This window comes from Loxodonta africana, chromosome 4 (assembly GCF_030014295.1).
Source record: "Loxodonta africana isolate mLoxAfr1 chromosome 4, mLoxAfr1.hap2, whole genome shotgun sequence".
NCBI classification, from domain to species: Eukaryota; Metazoa; Chordata; class Mammalia; order Proboscidea; family Elephantidae; genus Loxodonta; species Loxodonta africana.
In genome coordinates, this window is record NC_087345.1 from 84,627,320 (window position 1) to 84,646,488 (window position 19,169).

Sequence of the window (19,169 nt, forward strand, 5' to 3'; positions counted from 1 at the left end):
CCATTATTGGAATAAAAGGCCACTGAGATAAATATCTGTGTTTCCCATGAAAGATTGCAAGTTACTGAAGGCCTGATCAATACAAAGGTGAGGAAGTTAAAGTTTTTGATTATTATTAATTCAAGATACATTACAAATTTTATAATTTTACAGTTTTAATATTTCAGAGGTTTTTCCAGAATTGTAAGTCTTCTTATAATTCATCTTCAAGACAAAAGTATTTATTTGAGTGCACGTTAACTTTTTTCTTTCTTTAATACATGATTGTTTCCTTTTTACCTCTGAGGGCACATGGAGGAGGTTTTTGGTGATTTATTCACTCCTCTTTGCCTGAAAGAATAACTGGCCCAAGGAACATACCAGTAAATATTTGTTAAGGGAATCAACGAGTGTATCACTTGAGAAGGTTTACTTGGAAGAAGCAATGGTTATCATAACTTATTGTTTTACTGGAAAATTCATTAACCTACAATTTTTTTTTTTTTTTTTCTGTTTTGATGTTCCCAATTTGGAGATATGCTTTCATTTTATTTTGTTGTGTTTTACTTTTTGGTATTACTGATTTGAAGATGAAGCCAAAATTTAAATTTTAGAATGCTATTAATGTGTCCATTAAGGGAGAGTATTACTAACATGCCTTTTAAGGGGGAATATTTATGAGAAAATGATTGCCTAGACCAGGATAAGTGAGACAGTGTTTTGAGAAAGCTGACCTGATGACAGAGTTTGGAAAGGTCAGTCTACACGTGTAAACTGTACTTGACATCCCCCTATTTTTTGGAAAATATTACAATTCTTTTGATTGAGTCACTGAAGGCCTATTTTACTTGCTTGTTCCTCAGGGTGTAAATGAAGGGGATCAGCATGGGGGCAATGGAAGTGGTGAGCACTGTCACACCCTTATTAATGGCCACTGAATTATTTTGCTGAAGGTTTAATGTAGATGAAGATGCAGCTGCCATAGGTGATAGAAACCAGAATCATGTGGGAAGAACAAGTAGAAAAGGCTTTTTTCTTTTGCTGAGCAGATGGAAATTCTAGAATTGTCTTGAGGATACAAATGTAGGACAGGAAGACACACATAAGTGTCATAATGAGAGTCAGCACAGCACAGATTATACCATCTATTCATGAACCAAGTATTAGATCAAGAGATCTTCAGGAGGGGAGTTGCATCACAGATAATTGCAAAATTCCAGATTCAAGCCCAGGATGAGTGGGGGGATTATAATTATAATTATAAACAGACCAGCCGCCCAACAGCAAAATACAAGTCTTCTGCAGACTGTGCTGTTCATGATGGTCACATAGTGTAGAGGTTTGCAGATGGCCATACAGCGGTCATAGGGCATGGCAGCTAGGAGGAAAAATTCTGTTACACCAAAGAGGTCAGTAAAAAATACTTCAGTGGCACAGGCACTATACGTAATGAGCTTGTCACCTGTTCCTATGTTGTACAAGTACCTGGGAATACAGGCAGATGTGAATGAGATCTCTAAGAAGGAGAAGTTTTGTAGAAAGAAGTACATGGCTGTTTTAAGGTGAGAATCCAGTAAGATGAGCGTGATGACTGTCAGGTTCCCAGTTACACTCAACATGTAGGTGAGAAAGAGAAAGATAAAAATCAAAACCTGCAGCTGTGGGTCATCTGTCAGTCCCAGCAGGATGAATGTCATTACTGTGTGGTTTGTCATCACTGACTCCTGACTTCTGTCCAATCTGCATGTCATATTCAGAGATATTTTATTATAGATCATTTTAACAGTACTACATCTATCCTGTTCAGACTGTTTTTATTCTTTAAAATATATAATCAACAGTTTTTACATTTTGAATCCACACTCTGAAAAGAATTGGTTTTGACTGTTATTAGTCTCCCACTTCATAAGGAGCACAGACATCATTCAACCCCAAAATTATTTGTTTGATGTATTTTCTTGGCACTTTGTTCCTTCTTAAAGCAATAAAGTATGTCAGATAACTTGGACTCATGATGCACATTCTTGTAGTCTCTGTCCTAGCTCTTATGTTTAAAGAATTTTGTTTTCTGGTTTTGTTGATGACACACATGTATTTCCTTCCATGGACATGTCTAAACCCTACCCGCCCACATGCATACACACACACACACACAAACAGCAACACCAGCTCCCCTCCTGACTCTTACTTAGTGCCCTCTGCCCCTATGTAATTCTTATGTTCTATGGTGGTGCAGAATGCAGCATGTCTTATTGCCTAATTAAAGGCTTTCCATTCATCCTTGCATGAAGTACTCTTATAAATTAGTTTCAAATACACTACAGATCTACAGGCGCTATTTTTTCCCCTTAACCTTTTATCTGTTGTTATTTCCTAATGTAGTCTTCATCCCACTTCACCTGTCATCATACTTACATCCCTCTGTGTTTTCATCAATTCCTGTGGTTTCATTTTAAAATTAGTGTCTCTAGGCTTGAAATTTTTCTTCTTCAGAGAACAGCGAAATGTTTTCCAGGAGACCCAAATTTATTTGCATGTGAACTCACTTCATTGTGTAAATTAATGTGTTATTTTATGAATGTTAGGCAGATTCACTCTGTCCACCTGAGCTGTGAGTACAGTTACGGCTTCATGGGTACAGTTTACAACATAAGGAAGAACTGATATGGCTCAAGGTTTTCCTGACACTAGATCACTCTCATGGAATTTACGGACACGTTGAACAACTATGTTGATTGAGTTGATATGTCACTGAAGTAGCCTCTCCTACCTTTCTCCATCCCTCCTTCTAGACCTCAGGTAACGTGTATATCACTGAGTAAACTTCCTCAGCCCTATCAACACTGGGCAATATCCAATGCTCTAGAAAAACTTAATTTTATTTTTCCCAAGATACTAAAAGTATAATGAAGCAAGATTTAATAGGTGACTGACAGTGAAATGTGACCAACTGGTTTTTGTTTATTTTACTTTCAAAATATATGTTTGAAATCTGAGCAGGGAAGGTACTGAGGTGATGCAACTTCAGACAATATGTCATTCTTTTGGGGGATTGTGAAGTATGATTATACCATTATATGCATATATAGATCTTTTTTTATATGATGTTGGCAATATACATAATACACTTCTAAATCACTTTAAATGCCAATATATTCTTATCCATAAAATCTTCCCCAAAATGACATTTACATATCCAAAGAAAGTACATTCTAAAGAATAAAAAATGGGCATTTTCCCAAATATAAAAATTATCACTTACATCTTTGATTTTTAAAAGATTTATAAAATATATTTTTCCTCCAAAGAATAATAAGACTCAGATTACGCAGAAGCAAATACAATTTAGATGACAAACTTAATCTCACAACTTACTATTATGACTGTCAGTCATAGTTTGTGTTGGCTGTTGAAACATATCAAGTCTTAAAAATTCTAGGTTGAAAATGGTACTTGGGATGAAGATTTTCATGTGAACTTCTGCTGATTTTTGCTTATGAATCCACTGTCACATTTATGACAACTCTGGAATGCATAGAGCTCTCTGAGGTACCCATCTTTAACCAATTACATGGACTTCCTTGTTGGACTATTATAATTTCCACAAGAAAGAGAAAAAAAAAGTGGCAGCAATATGAGGGTTATGGAAACTCAGGAATCGTCTTGTGTTTCAGGAGAGCTGCCATTCTGACCTCTCAGGGCAGCAAGTGAGTTTACTACATCTGACTTCACAATTGCTTTATTTGATAAAAATGCAACTAAGTGAATGAACAAAGAGTCTTTCGTGACCAACAGACAAGATCACCAAAGAATCTTCTGAGTAGTAAAATTTGGAGGAAAAAAAGTATGGTAACAAAGACACCATTGGAGACATTGTCCTTGGAGACAGAAGGATGCAGCATCAGACACCATGTTTTGATGAAAAATTTGTTGTATGTGAGCTATTTTGGGAACAGCATGAATATTGCTGTACAACCACATTGTGATAGTTTTATACTATCAATCTGTTTAACCAAGCTTGAAGCACACCTCAACATCTTCGTATCAATGTCATTACGTATCAAATATGTATATGTACCACATTTAAAGTACAAATCACATTCTCCAATTGAGTGTTTCCAGTCATACTCAACAGTAGAACAACAGAAGAATCAGATCATGAAACATAAGCTTAGCTTCATTTTACTGTCACATTGCTTAATCTGATACGTATCATAAGGGAGAAGACTAAAGAGGCCACATTTCTTTTTTTTTTTTTTTTCAATTTATTGTCCTTTAAGTGAAAGTTTAAAAATCAAGCCAGTCTCTGATACAAAAATGTATGCACACCTTCCTATGCACTCCTAGCTGCTTTCCCCCTAATGAGACAGCACACTCCTCTCTACCCTGTATTCCTTGTGACCATTCAAACAGTTCCTGTTCCCCTCTGCCTTCTCACCTCTCCTCCAGACAGGAGCTGCCCACATAGTCTCATGTGTCTACTTGAGACAAGAAGCTCGCTCCTCCCCAGTATCATCTTCTTATAGTCCAGCCCAATCCCTCTCTGCAGAGTTGGCTTCGTGAATGGTTCCAGTCTTGGGCTAACATTGGGTCTGGGGACCATGACTTCCAGGGTCCCTCTAGTCTCATTCAGAATATTAAGTCTGGTGTTTTTAAGAGAATTGGAAGTCTGCGTCCTGCTGTTCTCCTGCTGCATCAGGGGTTCTCTACTGTGTTCCCTATCAGGGTAGTCAGGCACCATATAATTCTTCTGGTCTCAGACTGATGTAGTCTCTGGTTTATATGACCCTTTCTGTCTCTTGGGCTTATATTTACCTTGTGTCTTTGGTGTTCTTCATTCTCCTTTGCTCCAGGTGGGTTGAGACCAAATGATGCATCTTAGATGGCTGCTTGCTAGCATTTAGGACCCTAGATGCCGCTCACCAAAGTGGAACACAGAACGTTTTCTTAAGACATTTTGTTATGCCAATTGACCTAGATATCCCCTGAAACCATGGTCCACAGACCCCCATCCCTGCTACTCTGGCCTTTGAAGCATTTGGTTGTATTCAGGAAACTTCTTAGTTTTTGGTTTAGTACAGTTGTGTTGACCGCCCATGTATTGTCTGTTCTTTCCCTTCATCTAAAATAGCTCTTGTCTACTATCCAATTAGTGAATACCCCTCTCCCTCCTTTCCCACTCTCATAAGCGTCAAAGAATATTTTCTTCTCTGTTTAAACTTTTTCTTGAGTTCTTATAATAGTGGTCTCATACAATATTTGTCCTTTTGCAACTGACTAATTTCACTCAGCATAATGCCTTCCAGATTCCTCCATGTTATGAAATGTTTCACGGATTCATCTTTGTTCTTAATCATTGGGTAGTATTCCATTATGTGAATATACCGTAATTTATTTATCTATTCATCCATTGATGGGGGACTTGGTTGCTTTCATCTTTTTGCTATTGTAAACAGTGCCTCAATGAACATAGGTGTGCATGTATCTGTTCGTGTGAGGGCTCTAATTTCTCTAGGATATATTCCAAGGAGTGGGATTGCTGGATCATAGGGTAGTTCTGTTTCTAACTTTTTAAGGAAGTGCCAAATTTGTTTCCAAAGTGGTTGCACCATTTTACATTCCCACCAGCAGTGTATAAGTGTTCTAGTCTCTCTACACCCTCTCCAACATTTATTATTTTGTGTTTTTTGGATTAATGCCAGCCTTGTTGGGGTGAGATGGAATCTCATGGTAGTTTTGATTTGCATTTCTCTAATGGTAATTATCATGAGCGTTTCCTCATGTATCTGTTAGCTGCCTGAATGTCTTCTTTGATATTTCTTTGGTGAAGTGTTCATATCCTTTGCCCGTTTTTTAAATTGGATTGTTTGTCTTTTTGTAGTTGAGTTTTTGTAGTATCATGTAGGTTTTAGAGAGCAGACACTGACCAGATTTGTCATAGCCAAAAACTTTTTCCCAGTCAGTAGGTAATCTTTTTACTCTTTTGATGAAGTCTTTGGATGAACATAAGTGTTGATTTTTTTGGAGCTCCCAGTTATCCAGTTTCTCTTCTGGTGTTTGTGCATTGTTTGTAATGTTTTTTATACTATTATGACAGGTATTAGGGCTCCAAGAGTTGTCCCTATTTTTTCTTCCATGATCTTTATTGTTTTAGATTTTATATTTAGGTCTTTGACCCATTTTGAGTTAGTTTTTGTGCATGGTGTGAGGTATGGGTCTTATTTCATTTCTTGCTGATAGATATCCAGTTATGCCAGCACCATTTGTTAAAGAGACTGCCTTTTCCCTGTTTAACAGACTTTGGGACTTTGTCAAATATTATCTGCTCATATGTAGATGGATTTATGCCTGGATTCTCAATTCTGTTCCATTAGAGACCATACTTCTTGATTACTGGTTTGTTACATGAATTATTTATTGTATTTGGGAAATTTAAACTAGAGAACAAAAAATAGGAGAAATACGTGAAATGCCATGAACTATACAGCTTACATTAGAATGTATATGTTCCTGACATTTATTTATACAAATACGTCCAATTATTTTATAGTTATTATTTAAAAGTAATAAACAGGGAAACTAATATGCTCTGTAAACTTTCACCTAATGCACAATGAAAAATTAAAATAAATAAATGTAAGTATACAGTAATAGGAGCCCTGGAGGCAAAGTGATTAAGAGCTTGCCCGATAACCAAAAGGTCAGAAGTTCAAACTCACCAGCCGCTTTTTGGGAACCCTATGAGACACTTCTACTCTATTCTATTGGGTAGCTATGAGTCCTAACTGACTTCGTGGCAACATGTTCGGTTTCCGTTTCCACATTAACAACAATTTGTATAGTTAGATACATAACTTGTCAAGTATTCTTCAACCTCTACACCTGTTGTAAATTCATATACATGTAATTATATATGAATATTTTATTGCAATTATTTTTTCAGTATCTTAAAAGTTCATGAGATTTTTAGATTATTTTCTGTTGTTATAAATCCATGTTTTTCTATAAATTTTCACTAGTATTAAAATTTTTTCTTTATGTATCCCCATTGTTTTACCAATACCTAAAACAAATGTAGACTTACATCCATTTCTACAACCAAAACAAATTCTGAAAAAGATATCTAATAAGAAAAACTTGCATATTTGTTAGAATTATTGCCAGAAGTATACACACTGGGTCAAAATGCTATTTGTTCTTTTAATGACTAAATAATAAAGTTATATAGTTTTTTTTCATTCTGAAATTCTAGATATTTTTGTTCTGAACATTTCATGTGAAGTATTCATGGCTCTTATGTTGTTGTTGTAAATTTTTTTTTTTTTAATTTTGGTAAGGTTTACAGTAAGCACAAGAATACTAAGTATAAATCTCAATGAATTTTCCTTGTGTATACTACTACTATATACTGGTATAATTACCATGTACATCAGGAATCGTGAGAAAAAAACATTTTCATCACTGCAAAAGGTTCCTTTGTTACCCTCTCACAAGTGCCACTGGAATAATCCCACATAAATAACCACTTTTGAACTTTTATCACCAATGGTTTTATATAAATTTTATGATGAACTTGCCCAATTGCACAAAAGTTAATATTTTCCAGGAGTTTGGTTGGGATTTTATTGAATCAATAGGTCAGTTGGAGAAGATTGATATTTTAACAATGTAAAGTCTTCCTGTGGGTAGTTAACCAGAAATGCAATTTTTTTTACTTCTTTACCAAGCCTGTAATTGCCATTAAAAATAAAAGCAAATTCATATATACAAGATATCTCTTTATTTGTTCAGTTCTCTTTGATTCCTCTTAGCAATGTTTTTAGTGTAGAGCTTTTACATTTTGTTTGAATTTTTCTTATGAAATAATTTTTTTTAACATTAAAAGATATCGTTTCATAAATTTCCTTTACAACTCTTTGTTGATATTGTTGTTGTTAGGTGCCATCACACCTACCCTATGTACAACAGAATGAAACACTTCCTGGTCCTGAGCCAACCTCACCATGGATATGCTTGAGCTCATTATTACAGCCACCGTGCTAAGCCATCTCGTTGAGGGTTTTCTTTTTTTTCACTGACCACCTACTTTACCAAGCATGTGATATCCTTCTCCAGGAAATGGTCCTTCCTGATGAAGCATCCAAAGTATGTGAGACAAATTCTCACCATCTTTGCTTCAAAGGAGCATTCTGGCTCTACTTCTTCCAAGGCAGACTTGTTTATTCTTTGGGAATTCCATGATATTTCCAATATCCATTGGCAACGCTAAAATTCAAAGGCATCAGTTCTTCAGTCTTTTGTATTTATTGTGGAGCTTTTCCATGAATATGAGCAAATGAAAAAACCCAAAGGCTTGGGTCAGGTGCACCTCAGTCCTTAAAGTGACATCTTTGCTTTTTAACATTTTAAAGAGGTCTTTTGCTGCAGATTTGCCCAATGCAATGCATCATTTGATTTCTTGACTACTGTTTCTGCAGGCATTGATTACGAATCCAAATAAAACAAAGTACTTGACAACTTCAGTCTCTTCTCTGTGTATCATGATGTTGCTCATTGGTCCAGTGGTGAGGATTTTTGTTCTCTTTATGTTGAGGTGTAATTCATACTGAAAGCTGTATTTGATCTTCATCAGTGAGTGTTTCAAATCCTCTTCACTTCCAGCAAGCAAAGTTTTGTCATCTGCATATCCAAAAACCAAACCAAATCCACTACCGTTCAGTCGATTCTGACTCATAGCGACCTTATAGGACACAGTAGAACTGCACCATAGAGTTTCCAGGGAGAGCTTGGCAGATTTGAACTGCCGACCTCTTGGTTAACATTCACAGCACTTAACCACTACACCTCATCTTCATATAGGAGGTAATTAATGAGTCCTCCACTAATTCTTATGCCCTTTTGTTCTTCATGTACTCCAGCTTCTTGAATGATTTACTCAGTGTAAAGCTATAATAAGCGTGGCAAAAAGATGCAACCGTGACACACACCATTTTTTATTTTAAACCATGCACTACCACCTTATTGTGTTTGAAGGACTGCTTCTTTGTCTATGTACAGGTTCCCTGTGAGCACAATTAAGTGTTCTGGAATTCCCATTCTTCATATTGTTATCCATAATTTGTTATGATTTACAGAGTCAAATGCTTTTGCAGAGTCAGTAAAAACAGGTTTGCATCTTTCTGGTATTCTCTGCTCTCAGCCAGGATCCATCTGACATCAGCAATGATAACCTTCATTCCACGTTCTCTTTGAATCCAGGGTGAATTTCTGGCAGTTCCCTGTGGATGTACTGCTGTAACTGTTTTTAAATGATCTTCAGCAAATTTATACTTGCATGTGATATTAACGATATTCTTTGATAATTTCTGCTATCTGTTGCATCACCTTTCTTTGGAATGGGCACAAATATGGATGTCTTTCAGTCAGTTGGCCAGGTAGCTGTCTTCCAAATTTCTTGGCATAGAAAAGCGAACTCTTCAAGTGCTGCATCTGTTTATTGAAGCACCTCAATTGCTGGTCCTTAAATTCCTGGAGCCTTGTTTTTTGCCAATGACTTCAGTGCCGCTTGGACTTCTTCCTTCAGTACCATTAGTTCTTGATATATGCTACCTCTTGGAATGTTTGACTATTGACCAATTCTTTTTGCTATAGTGACTCTGTGTATTCCTTCCACCTACTCTTATTGCTTCCTGCATTGTTTAATATTTTGCACATGGGTTTTGTATCTATCAATTTTGAAAAATTCACTTATTGATTTTAATAATTTTTTGGTAGATATTTTGGATTTTCTACATAGTTATTTATGTCATCAGTGAATTACGGTGATTTAAGTTCTTCTTTTTGAATTTTTATACATTTTATTTCTCTTCCAGCTTTTTGTTTTCGCTAGACCTTCCATTCAATATTGAAAACAAGTAGTGATAGTGAACATGTTTGTCTTTTTTGAACTTCAATTGTACAATATTTCTTCATTAACTACATTGTTAGTTGTAGAGATTTGCAGATTTTTTCTTCACATGCAGAAGGTGCCCTTCTATTCCTTGTCATCTAAGAGTTCTTTGTCATAACAGATTTTTGAAATTGTCAGAAAAATTTTCTACATTGATTACCGATATCAAATAATATGTTCTCTTTATTCTATTAATATGTGAGGTTAAAAAAAAAAAAGGCCTGTGTCCTCATTCACATAATCAGAAATCTTTCACAGTGTGAAGATATACTAGTTAATTTGAAGGGTATAAATAGTTGTGAGACATAGGAGAACCAGAAAGAGCTTGGAACCAAAAACGGAACTTCTGAAGATCTTTCTTGGCACATCAGTTGTGCACTCTGTGCCAAGAAATATATGGATTTTTAAGTGTTATGTCTGGATTGTATCATATGTTGCACAAGTACCTTGGTCATAATTTCACAGGTAGCTTTCATATTTGTCTCACATCAACTACTGCAATATTTTATACAAAACTAAGGAGGCTACTAGTACTCCAAGATCACTCAGATTGTATCATCCACAGAGGAATAGAAATTCTGTCTTTAAGGCGTGCTAATCATGACAATTTCCCTTCATGTAACATTTGATGTCCCATTAACAGAGTAATTACTTTCCTTTCCACGTCACCTATTGTTACAGTCATGTCATCAAATCTTTACTTTTTATAATACAGAATTTATTTTGTTTTCTGGAAAATCTGTTTCCATACTTAATACATCTACTAGGTACATCCAATCAACCTCAAACATAGTTTTTGACCCTGCATGTTGCACTCTGAGTAAGAATGGTTTTCTTTAAAATCTATCAAAAAACACTTGCAGTTCACATTTTTATCAAAAAGGCTTTTATTCAGATGTATAAATAAAACTCAGACTCAACAATAATAGCAAAAAGAACAAAACCCAATTTCAATGAGGCAAAATATCTAAACAGCAATTTCACCAAAGAAAATATATGGATAGCAAACAACTGTATAAAAAGATGGTCAAAACTGTTTGTCTATTGGTTTGTCATACTGTGGTGGTTTGTGTGTGGCTGTGGTGCTGGAAGCTATGCCACCGATATTTCAAACACCAGCAGAGTCACCCATTGTGGACAGGTTTAAGTGGAGCTAGCGGAATAAGACAAACTAGGTGGAAGGACCTGGGTATCTACTTGAAACGATTGGCCAAAGAAAACCTTATCAATAGCAGCAGAATATTGTGTGATAAAGTAGAGGGTCAATGAAGAAGAGGTGACATTCAACAAGATTGATTGACGCAGTGGCTAAAAATGGGCTCTGACATAGCAATGATGGTGACGATGGCACAGGACCAGGCAGTGTTTTGTTTTGTAGTACAGAGGGTTACTATGAGTTGGAACCAACTCAGTGGTACATAAAAAAAAAAAAAAACATGGGAATGCAAATTAAAGCCACAATGAGATACCCCCCCCCAAAAAAACCAATGCCATCGAGTCGATTCCGACCCATAGAGACCCTATAGGGCAGAGTAGGACTGCCCCATAGAATTTCCAAGGAGCACCTGGCAGATTCAAACTGCTGACCTTATGGTCAGCAGTGGTAGTGCTTAACCACTATGCCACCGATTACCAGTATACACAAATCCTTGTTTTTGTTAGTTGCCGTGGAGTGAATTCCAAATCATGGGAAACTGTGTGTGTAGAGTAGAACCGCTCTATAGAGTTTCCAAGGCTGTGACCCTTCAGAAGCAGATTGTCAGGCCTGTCTTCCAAGGTGCCTGTGGAAGTTCAAATCAAGAACCTTTTGGCTAGTAGTTTTCTGTTGGTAAATATAAAAATTAAGATCAAAATATTTTCTCATATGATAAATATTTTCCTTTCTTCATACATTACAAATGCTTGTATTAAAATGACATGCTGTATTTCATGTAATTATTTTCCTATTCAAGATCTCTTGATTTTTTAGTTTTATAAATTAAATAATACCTCTATTTGGTATATGTAGGCTTTCCTAAGGTGTCCCCTGAGGAGATCTTAATGCTGAAATGTGTGTCACTGGAGCTTCACAAGCTGTAAAAACTCAGGGTTTAAGTCTAATAAAAATTAATTTGCATTCTGATTTCACCCTGCGTTTCATCACTTAACTCTCCTGAGCTTCAGTTTACATATTTGTGGAGTGAAGATAAAATATGAAGTGAAAATAAAATATATTTTTTAAGTTTATTATTTCATGTAAACAACAATTACAAATCTCTAATGATTATCTAAGTGGTAGCTACTGTATTCATTGTGATCATAACACCAAGATTAACCCCTTTAATAATACTAATACTTCAAGATTAAAGTTCATCATTAATATTAAACCTACTGGCCTGACGCCATTCTCCTTCTTTAGCTTATAGTTTAAAGCCAAAAGAAAAATAACCTGGAATGTTGCCAGGAGTCAAAAAGGCCCTAAAAAGCTGCAACTGGAATGGGCAATAAGCACACTTGGGGCAAAACATTTAATAAGATGAACTTACTGGTTCTGTTTTGTTTCATTTTGTTTGCAGCTCTATTAAGGTTTGGCTTGGTATGAAGTCATATTTTAGCTATCTGGAAATGTAATATATTTTTTTATCAAGAAATGCTATCCTGATAATTCTGTCTTGCTAGAAAGGAAAGGAACAAATGTTTAAAGACACAGCATAGGCACTTTAAATCTTTTTACATAAATGTGAATGCTCTACATTAGCAAATTTTCTTACTTCTTTAAGAACAATGCAATCCTTTTGATTGAATCATTGAAGGCTTGTTTTACCTGCTTGTTTCCCAGGGTGTAAATGAAGGCGTTCAGCATGGGGGTGATGGAAGTAATGAGCACCATCTCACCCTTATTAATGGCCATTGAATTCTTTGCTGAAGGTTTGACATAGATTAAGATGCAGCTTCCATAGGTGATGGAAACCACAATCATGTGGGAAGAGCTGGTAGAAAATGCCCTTTTCCTTTGCTGGGCAGAAAGGAATTGAAGAATGGTCTTGATGATGTACACATAGGACAGGACAACACATATAAGGGTCATGACAAAGGTCAACAGAGCACAAACTATGACCACTGCTCTATGAACCATGTTTCTGAGCATGAGATGTTTAGGAGAGGGGCTGCATCACAGACAAAATGGTCAATGACATTAGAGTCAGAGAATTCCAGATTTAGGCCCAGGCTTCGTAGTGGGAGTATGATCAACAAGCCAGCTGTCCAGCAACAAAGGACGAGTCAACTTCTGACCTTGTTGTTCATGATGGTCATGTAATGTAGAGGTTTGCAGCTGGCTATGTATTAGTCATAGGACATGATGGCTGGGGGAAAAAAATCTGTAACAGCAAAGAAGTCAGTAAAAAATAATAATAATAAATAGAATGACACAGTTGTCATATATATCTTGTCACCTGTTGATACCTTCACAAGTCTCTGGGAATATAAGCAGATACAAACAAGATTTCTAAGAAAGACAAATTTTGCGAGAAAAAGTACATGGCATTTTTAAGTTGAGAATCAACAAAGGTGATTGTTAGGTTCCCAGTTACACTCAACATGCAGGCATGGAATAGAAAGATAAAAATCACAATTTTAGTTGTGGTCATTGGTCAGTTGTTATTGTGTGAATTTCTCATAGTTGACTCCTTATTTCTACTCAACCTGCATTTATAATTCAGATACACATGATACAAGGAAAATGGTCTTTGCAACAGGCAGCAGTAATTTATGGCTCAACACACTATGAAAACCGTCTCACATGCAAGTTCTTATTAATTGATTTATAAAAATTTTATAACAGTAGCATAGGTTCCAAAGTTGTAAAATTTTGCAATTTCAATGAATATTTCTTTAAAATCAGGTTACTTTATCCATATTATATGCCAACACATTCTGAATTCTTTTTTTCTTACTAATTTTCATGCTCAATTTCTACTACTCATCTGTCAGTTTGTCATACTGTGGTGGCTTGCATGTTGCTGTGATGCTGGAAGCTATGCCACTGGTATTTCAGGTACAAGCAGGGTCCAGTATGGTGGACAGGTTTCAATGGAGTTACCAGACTGAGACAGACTAGGAAGAAGGACATGGCAATCTACTTCTAAAAAAAATTGACCAGTGAAAATGTTCTGATATAGGGTCAGAAGATGAGTCCCTCAAGGCGGATGGCACTCAAAGTATTACTGGGAAACAGCTGCCTCCTCAAAGTAGAGTCAACCCTAATGATGTGGATTGAGTAAATCTTTTGGGTCTTTCATTAGCTGATATGGCACAACTCAAAATAAGAAGAAACAACTGCAAATATTCTTGAACAATCAGAATGTGGAATGTACGAATTATGAATTTAGGAAAATTGGAAGTTGTCAAAAATGAAACAGAACTCTTGAAATTGAGTAAATCTAGTATTGGCCATTTCAAGTCAGACAATCATATGTTAAGAATGAAAAATTGAAGAGGAACGGCATCACATTCATTGCCAAAAAGAACATTTTAAGATCTGTCCTGATGTGCAATGCTGTCAGTGACAGAATAATGAGAATGTCTATGAGGAAGACCAGTTAATACGACTATTGCTCAAATTTATGCTGCAACTACTAATGCCAAAGATGAAGATTTTTACCAACTTTGCACTCTTAATATGCATTGATAATTTCTGGTGATTAGAATTCAAAAGGTGGAAACAAAGAACTAGTAGTTGGAAAATATGGCCTTGGAAATAGAAATGGCTCCAGAGATCTCATGATGGAATTTTACAAGACTGACACTCTTTTCATTATAAATACCTTTTTCAAAAACATAAATGGCAACTATGAATGTGAACTTCAGCAGATGGATTACACAGAAATCAAATCAGCTACATCTGTGGAAAGAGACAATAGAGAGGCTCAATACCATCAATCAGAGCAAGGCCAGTGAGACAACTCTGGACCCGACCATCAGTTGTTCCTATGCAAGTTCAGGCTGAAGAGGAAGAAATTAAAACAAGTCCATGAGAACCAAAATACAACTTTGAGGATATCCCATCTGAATTTGGAGACCACATCAAGAATAGATTTGAGGCATTGAACATTAGTGAAGGAAAACCAGATGAGTTGTGGAATGACATCAAGGACATCATAAGAAAAAAGTCATTAAAAAGACAAGAAAAAATAAAATACCAAAAAATACCAAAGTGGTATTCTTTCTGAAAACTGTACTGGGTATTTTTATATCCTTTCCACTTCTGTGTGACTTTTAGATTCAGCTTGTAAATTTTTACCAGAAAAACCTATTGAGATTTTTAGGGCTTATATTGAATCTGTAGAAAAATCTGGGGAGAATTGACATCTTACAATACTGAGTCTTCCAATCTATGAACATGGTCTATTTTTCCATTTATTTAGGTCCTCTTTAATTTTTTTAGTCATATTTCATAGTTTTCTGTGTACAGATTTTGTATATCTTTTGGAAGATTCATTCCTAAATATTTCATATTATTTGAAAAAAATTGTAAGTGGTATTTTTTTAATATCAATTTTTGATTGCTTGTTGCCAGTGTATGGAAATAAAATTGATTTTTCTTTATTGATCTAGTATCCCACAAACTTGCTGAATTCACTTATTACATCTAGTAGCTTTTTTATGGGTTCCAAGGTATTTATGGTGTGCAAGTAAAGACAGATCCACTTTTTCCCTTTCCATTCCGGATGTCTGTTTCTGCAATTCAAGGTTAAAAAGAACTGGTAATTAAGGACATCACTGTCTTCTCTGACCTTAGAAGAAAGTATTCTATTTTTCAACATTAAATATAAGTTTTTCATTTGTACATAATTATCCTCTATCAGTTTGAGAATGTTTTATTCTATTCTTAATTTGCTGAGAGTTTTAAAAATCGAGAATGGATGTTGAATTTTGTTAAATGTTTTTCCTGAAATTATTGAGATGATTATGTTTTTGCTTTTTTAGTAGGTTACTATGGTACATTACATTGTTTGTTATTCAAATGTTAAACCAACCTTGTATTCCTGGAATAACCCTCATTTTGTCAAGACAAATTTTCCATTTTATATATTATTGGATTGGATTAGCTAAATTAAAATATATATATATTTTTAGCAATTGTATTCATGGGGTGAGGCTGCAACAATGGGCTCCAGCATAATAAAGATTGTGAGGGTACCACAGGACGAGGCAGTTTTTTGTTATGTTGTACATAAGGTCACTAGGAGTTGGAATTGACTCAATAGCACCTAACAACAACACAACATTCATGGAGTATATTGGTCTGTAGTTTTCTTTATGTGTAGTATATTTATCAGAGTAGTGCTAATCTCATAGAATGAGCAGGGAAGTGTTCCCTCCTCTTCAGTATTCTGGAAGAAATTGTGTAGAATTGGTAACATTTCTTTAAATACTTGGTAAAATTCTCTAGTGAAGCCATTGGTCATTTCCAGGTGAGTTTCAATTATTCATTTTTCTCCTAATTATAGATCTTTGTTTGTTTTGTTTCACTGCATGTATGGTGATTTTACCTTGATGCCAGACCTTTTAAATTTTATCTTGTTGGGTATTAGATATCTTAATCTTCAGTTTTGTTCTGGAATGTGATTATATTACTGGGAAACAATCTGATCCATTTTGGTCTTCATTTTAACTTTGTTAACTAGGAATAGAGAATTTTGGTTTAGGAATAATTTTTTTCCATTACAGAGGTAAAACATTCCTAAATACTCTGTCCAAAGTCCCATGACTTATGTGGTTTTCCATTCTAGCTGTTGGGAAGAGGCATTAATCCCATCCCTTTGTGATCATGGAGATTTATTTTCTTTAATCCTTTTGGGTGGTTCTTTTCCTTGGATGTTTTTCCATACACAAGCACTGGTCAGTATGCGGCCGAAATGCAAAGAGGCTCCTCTGCAGATCTCCGGAGTCCTTGCACTGTCCAGCTCTCTTTTCTTTTGTGCTCTTCTCTGTAACCTCCAGGAACCTTAAGACAAAACAGGATATTGAGATTTGTGTTCACAACTCAGAGATATGGCAATAAGGCCAGCCAAATCCAAAGGGAAGGAAATTAGACTCCACATCTTGATGACATTGTGGCAAGAGTAATTTGTAGAAGAGTATGTAGGATGGGACATAATTCTGCAGCAATATTTTAAATATACATCTGCTACTCCAGGCCTATATGAGAAATACCTTTTCAGGAGGTCCAAAAGTCTGAGCCTGAATAGCCCACCTGGTCTCTAGAAGTGTTGCAGCTGAAGGATGACCTTTATCTCTAAAAGGTCTTCTTCAGTTATTCTCTTTCTCATCTGTTTGAGTAGGTTTGTGGTGAGTGAGATCATGGTCCCAAGAATTAGCAACTTTTCAATGAAAGAGAAAAAATAAGATGCTCTAAAACTATATATAAAATGAGGACTCTTTAAAATAGTCACATTTTGGCATTTATGAAGCAGAATAATGTCCGTTAAAGATGACCTGGCTAACAGTGGACATGAACCAGAACCTCACAAAGAAAAAAAAAAAGTTCCTTTTTTTTTAACACCATTCTGCTGCATAGATATAGATATAAATATAAAACCAAACCAAACCCAGTGCTGTTGAGTCGATTCTGACTCACAGCGACCCTATAGGAGAGAGTAGAACTGCCCCACAGAGTTTCCAGGGAGCACCTGGTGGATTCGAACTGCCATCCCTTTGGTTAGCAGCCATAGCACTTAACCACTACACCACCAGGGTTTCCAGATATAAATGTAGATACATTTTAAAATTTTTATTATAGAATATTTCAAATACATGTAAAAGTTCACAGAATAATATAGTGAACTCCTGTTTACCCACCCAGCTTTAACACCTATCATTAAATAATGTTGCTGCATGTATTTCTGATGGCTTCCTGTGGTTGTCACTCTGCAGAACTACTATTCACATTTGCAATCTACTGATGATACCTCCATTCCATTCTTGAAGGAGGAATGATACTTTTCCTTTGCCTGTTGCTCCTGAAAACTGTTACAAAATTTACTGAGGTTCATCTTAGAGGAAGGTCCAACGTTCTTTTGTTGCAAATTTTAAAAGAATGAAAACAACAAAGACAGTGGCTTGCAGTTACTCAACCACATTCTCAAATCCGCAGTCAGATTCAGGGTTGCCTCACTGCCATGAGGAGGGCTCAGCACACTTCCTCTAGGATGTGAGCTCTGGCATCTCCAAACTTCAAAAACCAAGTGAGAATCTAGAATGAACTCAACCCAAACATTTGGTGTTTTTTCTTGGCTTCTGAGAGATAACCTCTCCACAGTAATTGAAGTGTTTTGATGTGGCAGGGAATGTGGGGGACAGCTTTAAGATGGAAGTGACTATTGAACTAACACCTGAATGGTGAATAGGACTTAGCTAAAAGAAGGAGAAAGAATATATTTCATAGCAGTTGTTAGTTGTTGTTAGGTGCCGTTGAGTCAGTTTCACTCATAGCGACACTATATACAACAGAACGAAACACTGCCTGGTCTTACTCCATCCTCACAATCGTTGTTTTGCTGAGCCCATTGTTACAGCCACTGTGTCAATCTGTCTCTTTGAGGGTGTTCCTCTTTTTTTTTGCCACGCTCAGTTCTACTCTGTCCTATAGGGTCACTAGGAGTTGCAGTCGACTTGAAAGCAACGGGCTTAGCTTGAGCTACTTCACCAAGCATGACGTCCTTCTTCAGGGACTGATCCCTCTCGATAACATGTCCAAAGTGTGTAAGACATAGTCTCGCTATCCTTGCCTCTAAGGAACATTCTGGTTATACATCTTCCAAGACAGATTTGTTCATTCTTCTGGCAGTCCATGGCATGTTCAATATTCATCACCAACACAAGACTTTAAAAGCGTCAATTCTTCAGTCTTCCTTATTTATTGTCCAGCTTTCTTATGCTTATGAGGGGATTGAAACATCATGGCTTGGGTCAGGCACACCTTAGTCTTCAAGATGATATCTTTGCTTTTCAACACTTTAAAGAGGTCTTTTGCACCTGGCAGGTGGGAACGGGCATACCTGAGGGTCAGCTAGAAGGGAAACGAGGTTAAGCACTGTGTTAGGTGGGAGTGAGAAAGGAGAGAAAGAAGAAAAACCAAAAAAAAAAAAAAGAAACTTGCAGAGCAATGGGAGCTTGTGGATGGGGACTGGGAAGACCCTGGGCAGTGATGGGCAACTTTGCCCAATGGGAAGGGGTGGAGATGGTATACAGGGCTTGG

At 36.2% G+C, this 19,169-nt stretch overlaps 2 pseudogenes; both read right to left on the reverse strand.

Moving 5' to 3' along the window:
- Positions 1-770: 770 nt before the first annotated feature.
- On the reverse strand, positions 771-2,892 carry LOC111748371 (olfactory receptor 6C2-like; annotated as a pseudogene).
- A 9,714-nt stretch (positions 2,893-12,606) lies between these two features.
- Positions 12,607-13,601, reverse strand: LOC135231387 (olfactory receptor 6C2-like; annotated as a pseudogene).
- Positions 13,602-19,169: the final 5,568 nt, after the last annotated feature.